General features: G+C 32.7%; 1 pseudogene; it reads right to left on the bottom strand.

Annotated features, from left to right (window-relative positions):
• Positions 1-254: 254 nt before the first annotated feature.
• Positions 255-6,645, bottom strand: LOC121247819 (annotated as a pseudogene).
• Between the last annotated feature and the right edge of the window lie 8,853 nt (positions 6,646-15,498).

The raw sequence follows: 15,498 nt of genomic DNA, 5'->3' as shown, positions 1-15,498 counted from the left end.
TACATCTGGTCTGAGTATACGGTTCCGAGCACCTCTGGGGGCTAAGTCTCTCAAATACCGGTTGCAATATAAAAGAATTATGTAAAGCTGGCTGACTCCGATGAGTTAGGAAACACAACGGTGCTGGGATCAGAAAGGGTTTGAGAGACATCAATGCCAATGCCCCTTTAGAGACGTCCAGCAAAGTTATAAGAACTAAGTGGCAGCAGAAGAAATTATGAAAATGGTCGGCTATTCTTAGAAGGAAGCCATAATGAAGAGATCAAACCATGTCATATTACAAAAATATGAATCGAGTCTTTTTTACAAGTACAAATTATGAACAGATAATATTCATCCTCGTAAAAGAAAAAAGAATTTGTAGTATACAGATGAGCAAAACACAAGTATACACGAAGAATAAAATTGAATGTGTGCATACTCACATAAATTTTGAAAACATGATCCAATACATTGACTAAAAAACGAATTTGGACTAAAGAGAATATGAACAACCATTTCAGGTATATAGTTTTGGGTGTTCCAAATTGCTTCAAGAAACCTTCTCTGACCCAAGTACAGAGCCTAATCAAGGAGAACTTCAATTACTCGGTTGGAAATCTTGCACAAACAGCTCCCAGCAAGATTCTTAGAACAAAAAGGGGTAACAGTACTTTCATGGAATACATGCGAATCAGTTAGAATCAAGTTTCTGGAGAAATCGGCCAAGTCACCTTTACCATTAGATCCATAGATGTAGTTGCTCAAGGAGGTGGGGGAGATACAAAATTATTTCCAGGAGAAGTCCTGAGAATGAAATTGAAACAATCAATATAAGCAGTGGTGGATGAGTATGGACAATAAAAGACTAGAGGATGTTCACACTTACTCAAGGTTTAGTCCAGGTTTTTCTTCAAGATTTTTTGGAACTAGACCAGTCAGATTATTGTTCTGTAAGAAACTGAAAGATAGAACTAAGTCAGGCTCGTAATACATATAAGCGCCACATTTTGTACACCCCCCCCCCCCCCCCCCCCCCCCCCCCCCCCCCCCCCCCCAAAAAAAAAAAAAAAAAAAGAAATTAAATCAATGCCAATTGTAATGTCATTGAAAAGGACAAATTAGCATAATAATGGGTGGAAATTTAAATTTTAAAATAAAAAGATCATTATTCATATATGAAAGCATGGAGAACAATCATAGTGAGCTTTGATATAAACAAGTACGGACCATGAGTAGAATAAGACAGATTACATGGAAATCCTATAGAATCCAGATGTAACTAGCGGCAAAATAAAAGAGGAGATGTTTTAGTTGTAGTTCTTCTCATTCTGCTTCTGGGGAGAGAAATCATGCAAAGGCTGTACAAGGGTAAAACCTAGTTAAGAGAGGTAGTGCCATTTACATGCCTAATTACAAGATGTACTAGAAATATTCAAAAATAAATATCAAACTATGCATATTAGGAACGGAGACTAGTTGAATTAATGAGCCTCCCAATATTGGGTGGCTCATTAATTCAATTGAGATAGGATTGTTTAATCCTGCAGCACCATTTTAGAAGTGCGAACTAAAGGGATAAACCCACTTGACACCCTCAAATTATTACGGTTTTTGCTTTTTGTACCCCAAATTATCAAAATTGATATATTGCACCCTCAAATTGCAAAAATTGATACTTTGCACCCTCATTAAGGTTCAATCATCAATATTTTACCCTTGATAATTTAAGGCACTAAACTTTACTTTTCCCAGAATTAAATTAGAAAAACATAAACCTTTGTTTCCTCAGACTTTCCATCATAATCCTATTTTACCGGTCATTACAATGTGAGCTATAGATGCATACAATGAAATTGTCTCCACTCAAAGGAACTGGAAAAGGCATATTCTAAGCTATCCGGTCAACCATGGGCAGTATTCCAAACTCAAACTTAAAGGTAAACCAAGATCTTTGTGTCCCATATTTTGTGAAATAACCACTGATTTAAGGTGACATCCAACAAGGGAATAATCAATTTCTGGATCGAATATACCCCTCATGGCTTCCAATATCCCTTCTTTTCTCAGCAATTTTAGTTTTTGTAACATTTCCTCTTGGGCCACAGAACTAAAGACAAGAAGACTGATATAACTTGCAAATATGATTATTGGCTGACAGGAGAATCTTTAGTTAAGTTGAAAGTCTAAACAACCCATTGATTTGAACAACGTTAATTTGTGAGCCAGCAATTTTTGGCCAGTCCCGTGCTCAATATATGGGCGCTCTCATTATCATTGTGTTTGTGTGTTTGCTAGCAAGTGAATCTGAATGAGTCATATTAGAAGCTACCGAAGAGATGCACCCCAAGTTACAGTGAGCTTCAACTACAAAAGTACAATGCTTCTAAGCATATCGTCTACACCATTCCTCAAAGTCACTTGAGGTTCTGAAAAATATTTATCTGAATCTCATATTTGTTGCTGTTAGAAGTATCGTAGATGTGGACACAAAAAGGAAATAGAAAGGATGAGATCCTATTGCTTGTAAAAGGGAGATCTATATGGACTTGAGCCTCTTTCGGTTTTGGACGTCAAAGGATAACTAAGACTGTGTGCCTTCAAAGCCCTCAAGCGCTTGGGCCCATCCCTCCCTTCTCTCACTCTCTCTCTCAGAAAGCTCTTGTGCTGAATGAGTATCATATGAGTCAGGGGTTTTGAAATCTGGAGGTGCAAAATCGCTAATACTGGAAGTAGAAATCATCTCCTGAAATATGTTGGCAAGTTTTCAACAAAACTGCACCCAATAATGTGATGAGTTTGGTTGAGTGTTTAGGCGCAGTATAAGGAAGGAAGGAGTTGCAAGAACATTAAGAAACCAAGAAAAATAGAAGAGATTATAGCAATGATGTTGGTAGGAGTACAAAGTAAAAAAAAAATCAGTAGAGAATAGAGATGCAAAAAACTGGTATAAACTTTAATATAGCCAAGCCGGCTCCAATTGATTAGGAAAAAGAAGGATTTTGGGGCTGATCCAATTAGTTGAGACAGAGGCTCATTGAGGTTCGTTTTAAGGCCATAGTATACTAGATTTTTTGTATATTGATCATGGTTAGCTGCTTTAACAGAAGACGTATAGAGCTGAATGGTAGAAAAGGATTCGTGTACCTGATCCTAACTAGTTGGTGTCAAGGCTTCATTTGTGGTTTATTTAGATAGATAGATCAACACACACACACGTATATATAAAGAATTGGTCACTATACTTATGAAACCAAAACTCACGTAACAATAGAAGATTCTTAATTCCATAATTTGTATCCAAAAACCTCAGTCTAGAAGCCATGACTCAATTTGATCATAGTTAGTCCTCCTAGAAAGATAATGGCAGTCATGATTTCTTGTGATAATTAAGAGCAGAACATACTGTTAAACACAAGATTTGGATAGAATTACATCAGTATCATATGAGAAATTCTGAAATGATAAAATAATTTCTAATATAAAAATTAACAAGCATATAGTAGAATAAAACTTACAGTTCACGCAAGCCGTCGATGGCCCCAGTGATGGGGGAATTTCTCCACTGAGCTGATTGTTTTCCAAATGCCTTCAAGGAAAATGGTATTGAAATTGGAGAAGGCAAACATTATAATCCACAAAATAATAATTTGTAAAGGTCTCAAGCTCTAAACTTTCAGATAATACAATCCACACAATGAAATGCTGATATAATGGAAGTAACAACCTGAGGAAGATGAATGACTTTATTGCAGCGTATGCAAAATAGAGAGTACAGGTTTCATGTCATTGAAGCAAATGATACATCATTGATGAGGCTCAGGTGAAAACAACTTTATACGAAATCATGCAATCTTTCATTCGCTTGACAAAAAATGATAACAGCCAAAAAACCGCACAACTTACAATATCTTTAGCATCTTCATTGAACTGAGATCAGGAATAGATCCAGTCAAACTGTTATAGCCCAGCCAGCTGTCAATATAATTAAACTGTCAATCATGCGATCCTTACGTCTCAATTTCATTAGCCAATGAATTAATCAGTGAAAACCTACATGTCAGTCAATGCTGTCATCTTGGAAATTGTAGGCGACAGCGATCCTGAGAGACCCATGTTTGTCAGATTTCTGGACATAATGGGAGATAGTCAGCTTCTTGTTATGCAATAAAAAATTAAGCACGCAAATTATAGCGCCATGGCGATTCAAGTGTCACTCACAAGGCAATCACGCGAATCTGGGGGCCTTCAGAGCACAAAATGCCAGTCCATGGGAACTGGCGGGGCAAACAAGGATCACCATTCCAATCAAGTGGAGGATTCTTGAGACTGTCTTTTACTTTTTCCAAAGCGATAACTGTGACGAGATATGCATTTCCCCTCAAATAAAAAGATCAGGTAATTGATAATGATGGATATGAAGAGTAATGGGCAATGTTTTTAAGAGGTTGGGTGGTGAGTGTATGAATCAACCTGGCACTTTTATCCGATTAAACACACTTCATTTTTCCGAAAGAAGCTGTTATTTAGCTCAGATTAATTTGCTCGACCATTACTAAAAAATTGTCGACCATTAACTTGGTGGGGGATTACTAAAATGAGCAACAGCTTTAGGCCAAGAAAATAATGAAAGAGAACATGAGGAAACTATCGAGTTGCATCACAATGGAAGGATGATAACATACCATCTCGGGTCGTAGTTCGTCCTCCAAGAACCAGCACCTCAAAAACCTCTCCGGCATTTATCAAAGGACCAATACTTGAGCCAACAGCAGGGGTCAAAGTTATTTTTACAGCACCAGCTAGAGGCCACCGGGCTGCGAAGACACAAGCACCAGCTGGAGTGACGTTCAGATTGAGGTAATATGGGACGTTATTTATCTTTACATCAAACACCCTTGAGCTCCAATTCCGGTCATCTGCAAAGTATAGAGCAATGTAGTATGTTGAGTTAGGAAGAGACATTGGAGGCCAACTCAACTCTATGGGTTGTACTTTGGTCGTGGTCAGAGCTCTCTCAAATATCTTTAACGGGGGAAGATTCCAGAAAGCAGAAACAGATACATTTCGGTTTTCTGTTAGTGCAGAATATGTTCCCTCGAATGGCTCCCAAAACCGATTGAAATGATCATCAGGATATCTGGCGGTACCCAAAAAAAACAGAGTAAGCAAATGAATACGCAACAAAAAAAAAAAAAACGTTTTAACATTATTAATATAGATATAAAGTAATTCCCATTTAATTGAAGAATTGAAAGCAGCCTATGTTGCAAATCAATTCAAAAGCACCTCTAACATTTCCGAAACCTATGACACACAAACACAAGCACATCAAATCCATTTAAGACAATAATTGTTTCATGAATTGCTAGTTCTTGGCGGGTTGAATAATTTCCAGAAAAAATAAACATGTATTGAAAGTGGATAAATCTTGTTAAAAGTAAATAATAATGATAGAACTTAAAACGAAAAATTGCGAATATGGCTTGCAGATAAAACCTTCTTTTTCGTGTAAATCCGAAAATTTATACGTTACACAAACAGCGATTACACAACCTAGAAAATAGTGTGTAAACTAAGTTGATAGCGAGATGAGATGAAATGGATAATGAATTAAAATGAGATGAAATAATAAAATATTATTAGAATATTATTTTTAGATTTAAAAAAATTGAATTATTTATTATATTTTAAATAAAAATTTAAAAAATTTGTAATTAACAGATGAGATTAACAGGAATCAGATTCACCAGGAGAGTTGGTAACAATCAAGGAAAAGCTTTGTGATAATATATACCGAATGATCGGTCCCGAGAGCCCAAAAGCGTGCCTGCCAACCAATCTCAGACCATATTTGCCAAAATCCGTAGAATTGTAGAGCGAATCCCCGACTATCAGAAACTCCAACCCCGTTATAAAGGGGTCCGAATCCGTATACGTATTCGCCGCGATACATAGACTCATCGTCTTACCGTGAGCAACGAAAACCCCTTCAAAATACGACGACATTCCGTTAGCGTAATCCTCCGTGGTGTTGACCACGCTCCAGAAAGTCCCGTCGACTATCTGGTCGAAAACGGGAGGCGAATCCCGGCCGTTGATCCCTCCGTAGAAGTAGGTGGTCCGAATAAGGTACTTGGCGTTGCGGTACACAGGGACGTCGTAGCAGAACTTCTTGCGCAGGTTGTTCGTGGAAGGGAATGATCGGAGGGTGGAAAGGATGGGATTGAGAACAGGGGTGGTCAGGTTCTTGGGAGTCCCAGCGGAAATGAAGGCAGTGTCGGGAACCCATGCGCGGCCGTCGATTATAGACCCCGTAGTTGCGCCGCAGTCAATCAAAAGACCTGAGAGAAAACACACATGAGACGCATGTGTATATATATATATATATATATATATATATAGAGAGAGAGAGAGAGAGAGAGAGAGAGAGCAATGCTAGATTACCTTTGAGAGGTGGGGGTTGGGAAAGAGAGAGGGAGAGGAGGCTGAAGAAGAAAATGAGGGAGAGGAAGGACATGGTGAAGGGATTGGCATGTGAGAAGATGAACAGAGAGTGATAATTTGAAACATGAGAGAGAGAGAAGGAAATATAAGTTCTGGGTTTGAATGGGTCTTTGGTGCGTCACGCAAGCAAGGAATGGGAGGTAACACAGAGAGCGATGAAGTTGGGGAAGAGGAAGGAATATATACATATATATATGTATATATATATATCACGACGCGGGAAAACGATTGCCAGGTCAGAAGGCGGCACTTGTTTTTTATCTGGGGCTACACTTGGCGGTGGTTTGAGTAATGATAGACATAATTATCGGTTGTGGTTTTGTAAGTTGTATATATATATATGTCTTTTTAAAAGATTGAGGTTATAAATATTATTTTTTATTGTGCGTTAACTTGATTGAAGTCTGCTACTCCAATTTTGAATCTTTCATTTTATTATTTTTCATTCTAAATTATCAATATTTAAAACAATACATCATTATGAAATTATCAATAAATAAATAAAAACTTATTTTAACATCATCATTCAATTTCGAGATCGATAAAAAAATAAGCTCCTACTACATACAACCAGGTAGGGGTGGGCAGAGGGGGCGGGGGCTGCCCCGCTTCTGCTCCACCCCGCATGGCAGGGTGGGCAACCCCGCTCTACCCATACAGAGGCGGGGCCCCCCGCCTAGCATCTAGGGCCCCTAGATAGGGGCGGGTGGCGAGGAGGGCCCAACCCCGCCCCCGCTTACATTTATATATATATTATATACATATATATAAACATAAATATATATTTATATTTTACAAATTGTGTATATATAAATATTACAATTTGTTATATTTGTTCATAAAATATGCATTGATAAATTTAAAAACTACATGATTTAAAAACTAATATACTACAATTTACATAAAATATGCACTAACAAATTTAAAAATTATATAGTTTTTAAATTATAGTCATATTTACAAAATTTAAATTTATAATTTGGATCTAAAAATGTATTTTAATTACTTTTACACTTAGAAATAAATTTTAAATCAAATAAATGTAGTATTTTTTTAAGTGAAAAGAGGTAGGACGGATTGGAAATCCGCCCCGCGCTCCGCCCACCCAGGCGGGGGACGGGGGTGAAAACCCCACCCCCCACCATGCGGGGCGGGGTGTGGGGAAGGGGTGCCCCCTTCCCGTAGGGGCGGGTAGCACCCCTACAACCGGGGTGGAAAAATTTCGGGAAATCGGCTGATGTGGCATGATATATTAAAATAAAAAAAAGTTCGACTGAAATATAAGCAATTGCACGATCTCGGGGTCGGGATCTTTTATTTGTGCCGGAGGTAGACTTTCTTTTCTCAGATTCCAAAGCTTCTTTATCTGGACGTCGTCTTGGAGCATAACCAATTTCCTGGCAATTTGTAGACCAAAGAAAAGTAGTTCTTAGAGATTAGATTGTTCATCTCGTCTTGAATTTTCTGAAGGTATGGACATAGTAGAAGAAAACAAACTAGATATTCTTTTGCATCAACACCAATTGTTGCATATTAATTAGCAAAAGGGTAAGGAAATTGAGAACAAAAGTCATAGAAGTGAAAACAACAAACCCATTTGACGGACAAATTTTAAGGAAAAAAAAATAAACTCTGTGTGCGTATAAGACTTTTGAGGTTGAAGTGCACGTCATAATAGAAGTTTCTAGATCAATTTCGCATGATTTCTTAGATATTAAACTCAATGTTCAAGAGAGCTAACCTCCGATCAAACCCACAACAGAAACCAAAATTTCAACAAATCCGTGAAACAAAATCCATGAAACTTGATGTTGAAAACTTTTTTCAGGAAAAAAAAAAAATTCTTGCGAAACAACAGTGGGTTTTGATTTTATACATCTAATCTCAGCTCCGATCTGCTTTTTTTTTTTTTATAGTAGTGTGTTGTGATTTTATATGGAGTGACAAAGGGAGGAGAAACAAAATGGAGAGGGAGAGGGAGGGGAAAATTTCGAGGGAGAGAGAGGGATAACGAAATGGAGAGAGAGAGAAGAAGAACATGAAATGGATGAAAAACTCTTAAAATGTGGACAAGCCGGTTGCACCAGACGGTTGTCTCAATCATTTTAAAAAAAAATATGTAGCATGGCACAATTTAGATGGTAGTCTTAATATATATTGTAAAATATAAGTTTTTTTTTTTCCTTAGTTTGAGATACAATGCATGTGTTTGGTAACTTTGGTTAGTGGAATATTGAAAATGTTTGATAATTTTTCGAACAAATTTGAGATACGTCTTTTATTGGATTTTCTGAAGGTAAAACTTGAAAAACTTGCTTTTTTAAATGCTATATGTTGAAGAAAAAATTTACTTATCATTCTATACACCACACACAAATATGTGGAAGTCAATAGGTAGATTGGAAAGATTATTTAAATATATTTTTTTAGATATTTTGTAAAAATGATTTTGGTTTTGTATTTTTTTAATTTTTTCTGTGATATAAGCATAAAATTGGATGAAAAGTTTATAGATATTTTTTGAAAAGAATTTTACCCACAAAAAGATTACATGAAAGTAAACTTACAAACTGACATGACTTGATGTGGTACATTAGATTGTAAAGTCATTTTACTGTAAAGTAGATCTAACATATCATATAAAATTATGTCAGTTTGTAAATTTATCTTTATGAAATCTATTTGTGATTATAGCACTTATCATACATATATATATATATATATATATATATATATTTAGAATGAAATTATGTTTAGGTTGAAGTTGATAATTTTATTTGAAATTTTAGGAAAACCAAACAAGGGCAATGTGTCCATTTTTTATAATTTATAGTACATATTGTAAAATCTTAATAGTTTAAGGGTACTAAGTATATTTTTCTGATTTTCTCTTATTTTTTAAGATTCTGAAATGTTTGGGAGTTCATGAGATTTATCGAAGATTTGTACGAAATTTGTATATTTGAAATTTATATATATCATTATTCTTATTAATAAGCAAGATGTTTTTTTTTTTTTTTTTGAAATAACCTCCTTCATTGATTGACATAAACAATACATGGATTGAAAACAGTTTGGATTTTCCTCCAACTCTACTATGTAATCAGTTACAAGTAATGCATCTTTACCTAGATCATGAGCCACTGAATTTCCTTCACGGTTTATATGGCAGATCTTCCACTCATCATATTGATCTAATGTTGCTTTTAAATCAGAAATAATCATGCTAAAGTAGCCCTGATTTTGTTGCATATGCTTCACCTCATTTACAACAGTGTGGGAATCACCTTCCAAAATAACTCATGCCAAGTTTCAAACCAAATCTTGTTATAGTAATGAATCTTGTTTCTCTTTCAAGGTTGCCAAAAAACTGCCATGTTCATCTCTGACAGAAACACCAAGCCCTATTTTACAAACTTTCTTATCAACTGTCACATTCAAATTAATTTTGCAGAAACCTTGAGGTGGACATTCCCATAATATTCTTCTATGGTTAACAGATGAGCTTTGGATGGTTACTCTTGTCTGCATTGCTGAGATCTCTTCTTGTAGGTGTCTTGCTCTTTTGATTACTGAGTTTGGGTCGATGTAGATGTTTTTTAAAACAAGTTGGTTTCTTCTCCATCATAAGGTCCAGAGAATTAAAGCCAACTCCTGCATATCAATCTTGTTCAGTTTTTTAAACATTTGTTGCATTAGATTCATGATATTCTTGGTTGAGTTTTTACTTTTTTGAATTGTCCTGGTGCATAAGTCGAGGACATCATTAGTAGAGACACATTCCCACAATAAGTGATCTATGCTTTCTGGTTTCATTAAACACATAGGGTAGGTAGGATCTTCCAAAACTTTCCTATTACATAGGTTTAACTTAGTGGGCAGAATGTTCTTGCAAGCTCTCCATAGAAATTTTTTTGTTGCAAGTGGAATTTCAAGCTTCCAAATTTTTGTCCATTCTTTTGAACTGATATTATTGTTGGATTGTTGGCCCCTTGTTCTTTCCTTACTCTCTCCTTGTATATGGCAAGCACTTTTGACTATAAAAATACTATTTGTTTTGCCTCTTCAATCTGCTTTACCTCTCCAAATTAACTTATATGGCTGGTTGCAATGGCTAATAGGGACTTGGGCAATGAGATCAGCTTCCTTCTTGTTGAAAATGGATTGGATGAGCATAAATGGAACACTAGACGAGAATACAGAGATTAATATAAAATATCTTGACAAGTCCTCACTAACCTTATGTTCGAAGCAAAACATACGAGAGATCTTTTAGGTTCTAATGTATCCATAATAATGAAAAATATATATACAAATTGACAAGTAAAACAAAATTTGAAAACCATCCATACATATGCCCTTTAGTGAAGGTGGCATGATTGCACGAAAGGCCCATAGAGGTCTAGAGGGCAGAATTAGGAAGTCAACTTTGAGAGTCCAGATTAAATTAAAAAATATATGTGCACTCCAAATATGCCCATAATGCAATTGTTTTTTTTTTTTTTTCCATTTTATTTCAAATATTCTTTAAACATCCTTAACCATTAAAGAAAAAAATCTTGAATTCATAAATAGTTAATTTCTTAACCACTAAAAAAATAAAAAACTAAAATATAATACTAATAGTGGCCTCAATAAACTTTGGCTAAAATTTAACTAGAAAATTTATTTTTACAAATTTAGCTAGCCACTTTTCAACAACACCAAATAATAGTCTCAACGAATCTATCACGATTCTCTTAAAATATTGATTTTAAATTTTTAATTTATTTTAATTCTAATTGTAATTTGAATATGTATTCATTACTAAAAAATTACACATTAATTTTCTAATATTCATATTATTCCAACGGATAAAATTTTTTAATGGTCCTTTTTTTTACAACGATCATATTTTTTCAATTGATATATGGTTGTATTAAAGTTTATGATTATATTAAAATTTTTAGGACAAAATGCTCATGAAAAAAATCAACCAACTCTAACCAGAGCTTCATACGAAAAGTAATAAAAAACTAAACAGAAGAATATAAGATACTGGGAAAACAACAACCCACGGACACAAACCAACCAGAGCTTCATACGACAAGTAATAGCATGCAGGATGAGAATTTTTTATGCCAAAATATTATTTTGGCCAGTGAAGATATTGATAGCTAAAATTATTGTAGCTTGGTTGAGTCCACTACAATTCCTTTTTGTATAATTTAGTTAAACTTTAGCCAAATTTTGACTTTATTGAACCCACTATTAGTGCTCTAAGGAGGCACAATTGGGATGCACATTTGAGAGTCATCCAATCATTTTCCATTAAAAAATAGAAAAGTAAAATTAATTTTTATACAATCTTATTTATAAATAAGTAAATCCTAAAAATTAGTTTACGCCCCTCAATTTATATTTTTTTATTTTTTCTCAAAACTAAAAATCCTAGATGCTGTTTAGATAGTGAGATGAGATAAGATGAATTAAGATGAAAATTAAATAAAATATTATTTTTTAATAATATTATTGTTTTGATATTTAAATTATTTATTATATTTTATGTGAAAATTTAGAAAAATTATTTAATCTACCTTGGGTGGTCCTATTATTAGGCGTGGGTAGTCCCATCGCATCTTACTAATTTCAATATTTAAACATCACAAACATAATTTTTTTTTTTTTTTTTACTTTTTCATCTAAATACTATAACTTTCCAAAACTTTCAAATAAAATATAAAAAAAACAATTTAACTTTTTCAAATTCTAAAATAAAAATTATATTCTAATACTATTTTAACTTTATAATATTTTTATTTTTATTTTTATCTCTTATTTTCCAAAACCTCGGAAAATATATTAACTCAAATAATTTTATTACTATTTATAAATTATTTTATTACTATTTACATATCATTTTTTTCATCTCATTACGAGATCTTAGTCAAATAATTAGATTCTCTCAACTCATCTAACTATTAGGTCCTGTTTGAATAGTAAAATTAGATGAGATGGTTTTATATAAAAGTTAAAAGTTGAATAAAATATTATTATAATATTATAATAATATTATTTATTAATATTATTATTATTTTAAAATTTAAAAAAATTAAATTATTTATTATATTTTATATGAGAATTTAAAATAATTATAATAATGAAATGGGGCTTAGACTTTAGTCAAATGATTGGAGGCAATCAACTATGCTCCCTCGTGAATAATGGAATGAATTTACTACGCAAGCATCCAAACAAAGAGTAGACATCTATTTAATGAAAAGGCTGCATTTTGGTTACTTGACCAAACTTAATTCAGATGAGTTCACTTTAGATTTAAACTTTTTCTAACATTCAAACATTTAACTCTCAAATCATTAAATTCATAATTTAAAACATCTTTAATCCATAATTTTTTTAACTTCTCATAAATATATTTAAAGTCATATTAATATTTAAACACATTTATCGTTTTGAGTGAGTCCTACATAACTTACCGTACTATTTCAACTCACTATTATTTATAAAAAATTCAAATCAACTCAAATCAACTTCTCATCTAAATGCCATCTTACACGAAACAAGAAACGAACAAGAAGGCAGGTTTACATCTGTCTTTCTACGTATATGGCTCAAGATGCTGCTGTCGTTTGCGACTACAGTCATTACAACATTTACAATCATTCATTTATTTTATCTTTTAAAACACATCATTAATTTTTTTTTACATATTAATTTTTATAATATATCATACATTAACTTATTTATTTTTATCCATATATATATTTTTATATTTACAATATGTTATTATATACAATATATTATAATTCTATCCTATACAAACAAAATAAAAATATATAAGTTGAATAAAAAATAAATATATGAAAAATTGGATAAATATATTTCCAAGATATTCTTTTAGAAAAAAAATAAAATATAGGTGTTTTAAATGATGAAAAATAAAAAGAGTTTGTATTGAAATGTAAAAATAAAAGGAAATGATATAGTAAATGAAGTATAAATAATAATAAAATTGTTTGAATGATAAACAGTACCCACTACATATAACGGATTACTGTAGCAATTTATATTTTAAATATTTTTTTACATAATCAAATGAAACTTATTTTATGAACAATTTTTTAAATAATTTATATTTTTTATATTATATATACGCCATTGAAAATGCTCTTAGACAATACATGTGATGGGGTTGTCTCCTTCCCTTTGAATTCTACAAAAGCTCGTCAGCCCCTTTTCTCAAGCCTCTTACTTTTCCGGGGTTGAATGAGTTTTACTGCTTATACTTTGAACACCACATTTTGTAAAATTCATTATAATTATAATAGATTTAAAAAAATAATATTATACACTACACTATCATCCTATTATATAAAATATAGTACTTTTACTATTCTTAAACGATCTTTTATTTTCTTAAAGAATAAATATAAAGATGAATGAGTAATGTTGTCTCATTATGTGAAATGTGAATGTAGTGTATAGAATTATTCAATTTAAAATAATAATAATTTTCTTTACCTATAAGAGCATTATACTTTCACATCAATAAGGTATTTGCCTATTATGTCAATAAATAAATTATAAACATTTTTTTTTTAATTTTCAAATTGAGTACAGTAATAACATTTTTTCTATTTTCAAATTGAGTACGATACTCTGAAACCATTAATATGCCCAATTAAGAGCCTAATATTTGTTCATCACAATGCAACTGAAGATTCAGACCCGAGTGCTCTTTAAAAAAAGAAAAATGATGGTTGCAGTTATGGGTATGTAAATGTTGTGTAATCATGTTGAAAAAAATAAAAAAGTACGGGATTCATATGAAAAAAAAGTAATTTTTAATAGTAAACTCTATTTTTTTTAAAACAATTACACGGTACTTGCACACTCCACAACTTTATGTAAAATTATTCTATAAAAAAATATATTTATAAATTTTTCTATTGACATACTCGATATATTGTTGATGTGAAAAAAATGTCTGGCTGATTTAATTTTTTTAGAAACACGTGTAATTAAGGCCGTAAGACTATTAGTTGAGATTGAAAAAACAGACTAGATCAAATGGTTTGGTTCGAACCGGACTGAATTGATAGTCTTATTGGTTGATCTTGGAGTGCGATTTTTTTAGATCGGATCGAGACCGACTGAATGTATATATATTTTTAAATATTATATATATATTATTATTTTATATGGCATTTGTATAAGTTAATTATATATTTTTTATCCAAAAGATCACCATTGACTAATTATACAATGAAATTATTTAATATTCATTAATCATATATAAAATAATAAAAAGATAACTTAATTTTAATATTATTAATTTCTTGATTTAATTTTTCTGTAAAAAAAAGAAAAAAGAGAAAAAAAATATACATGAAGTGACCAGATCGATAACTAACAATCTCATCCATAAAAATAAGGGAGAAGCTAGAACCAGTCGGGTGAAAATTTTAAATTTAACACTAGCTAATCAAATGTTACCACGTAGGAGGTGTAGTAAGTTCCCATTTACCCACATACACTAGATTCTCTATGATTTTTTTTTTTAAATCTCTTCCCCTCTTTTTCTCTCTTTCTCTCTCCCCCACCCGCCTGTGCTTGCTTGTAGAGATTCCTCCATAGGTGGCACATGGACATCCCTGCACATTCGAATAAGCTAATTTGAACTAGAACCAAACGCTTTGTGCTTGCTTGCAGAGATTCAATCTCTTTCAAAAGTATAATATTTTCTGTTGGAATAGAATAGCAGGTAAAAGGCAGAGATTGAAGCATCTAAGGTGATGAGGAGTTGGCGAGGAAGGCTTTGTTGCCTCTCTATCGATCATCTTAACTTTGATCTCCATGGCTAGCTATTTGGTTTGCTCATTATTGTGTTCCTTCATTAATGGTATTCAGGTCGTACTCAAGCATTGTTGATATCTTAATATATATAATAATCATGAGTAATATGATTGTCAATTACTAAGTTATCTTTCGAGAAAAATGACTTTTGGTTGC

Source organism: Juglans microcarpa x Juglans regia, chromosome 1S, assembly GCF_004785595.1.
Source record: "Juglans microcarpa x Juglans regia isolate MS1-56 chromosome 1S, Jm3101_v1.0, whole genome shotgun sequence".
Lineage (NCBI taxonomy): Eukaryota > Viridiplantae > Streptophyta > Magnoliopsida > Fagales > Juglandaceae > Juglans > Juglans microcarpa x Juglans regia.
The sequence above is the reverse complement of the archived record's forward strand: the minus strand, read 5'-3'. Positions and strand labels throughout refer to the sequence as shown.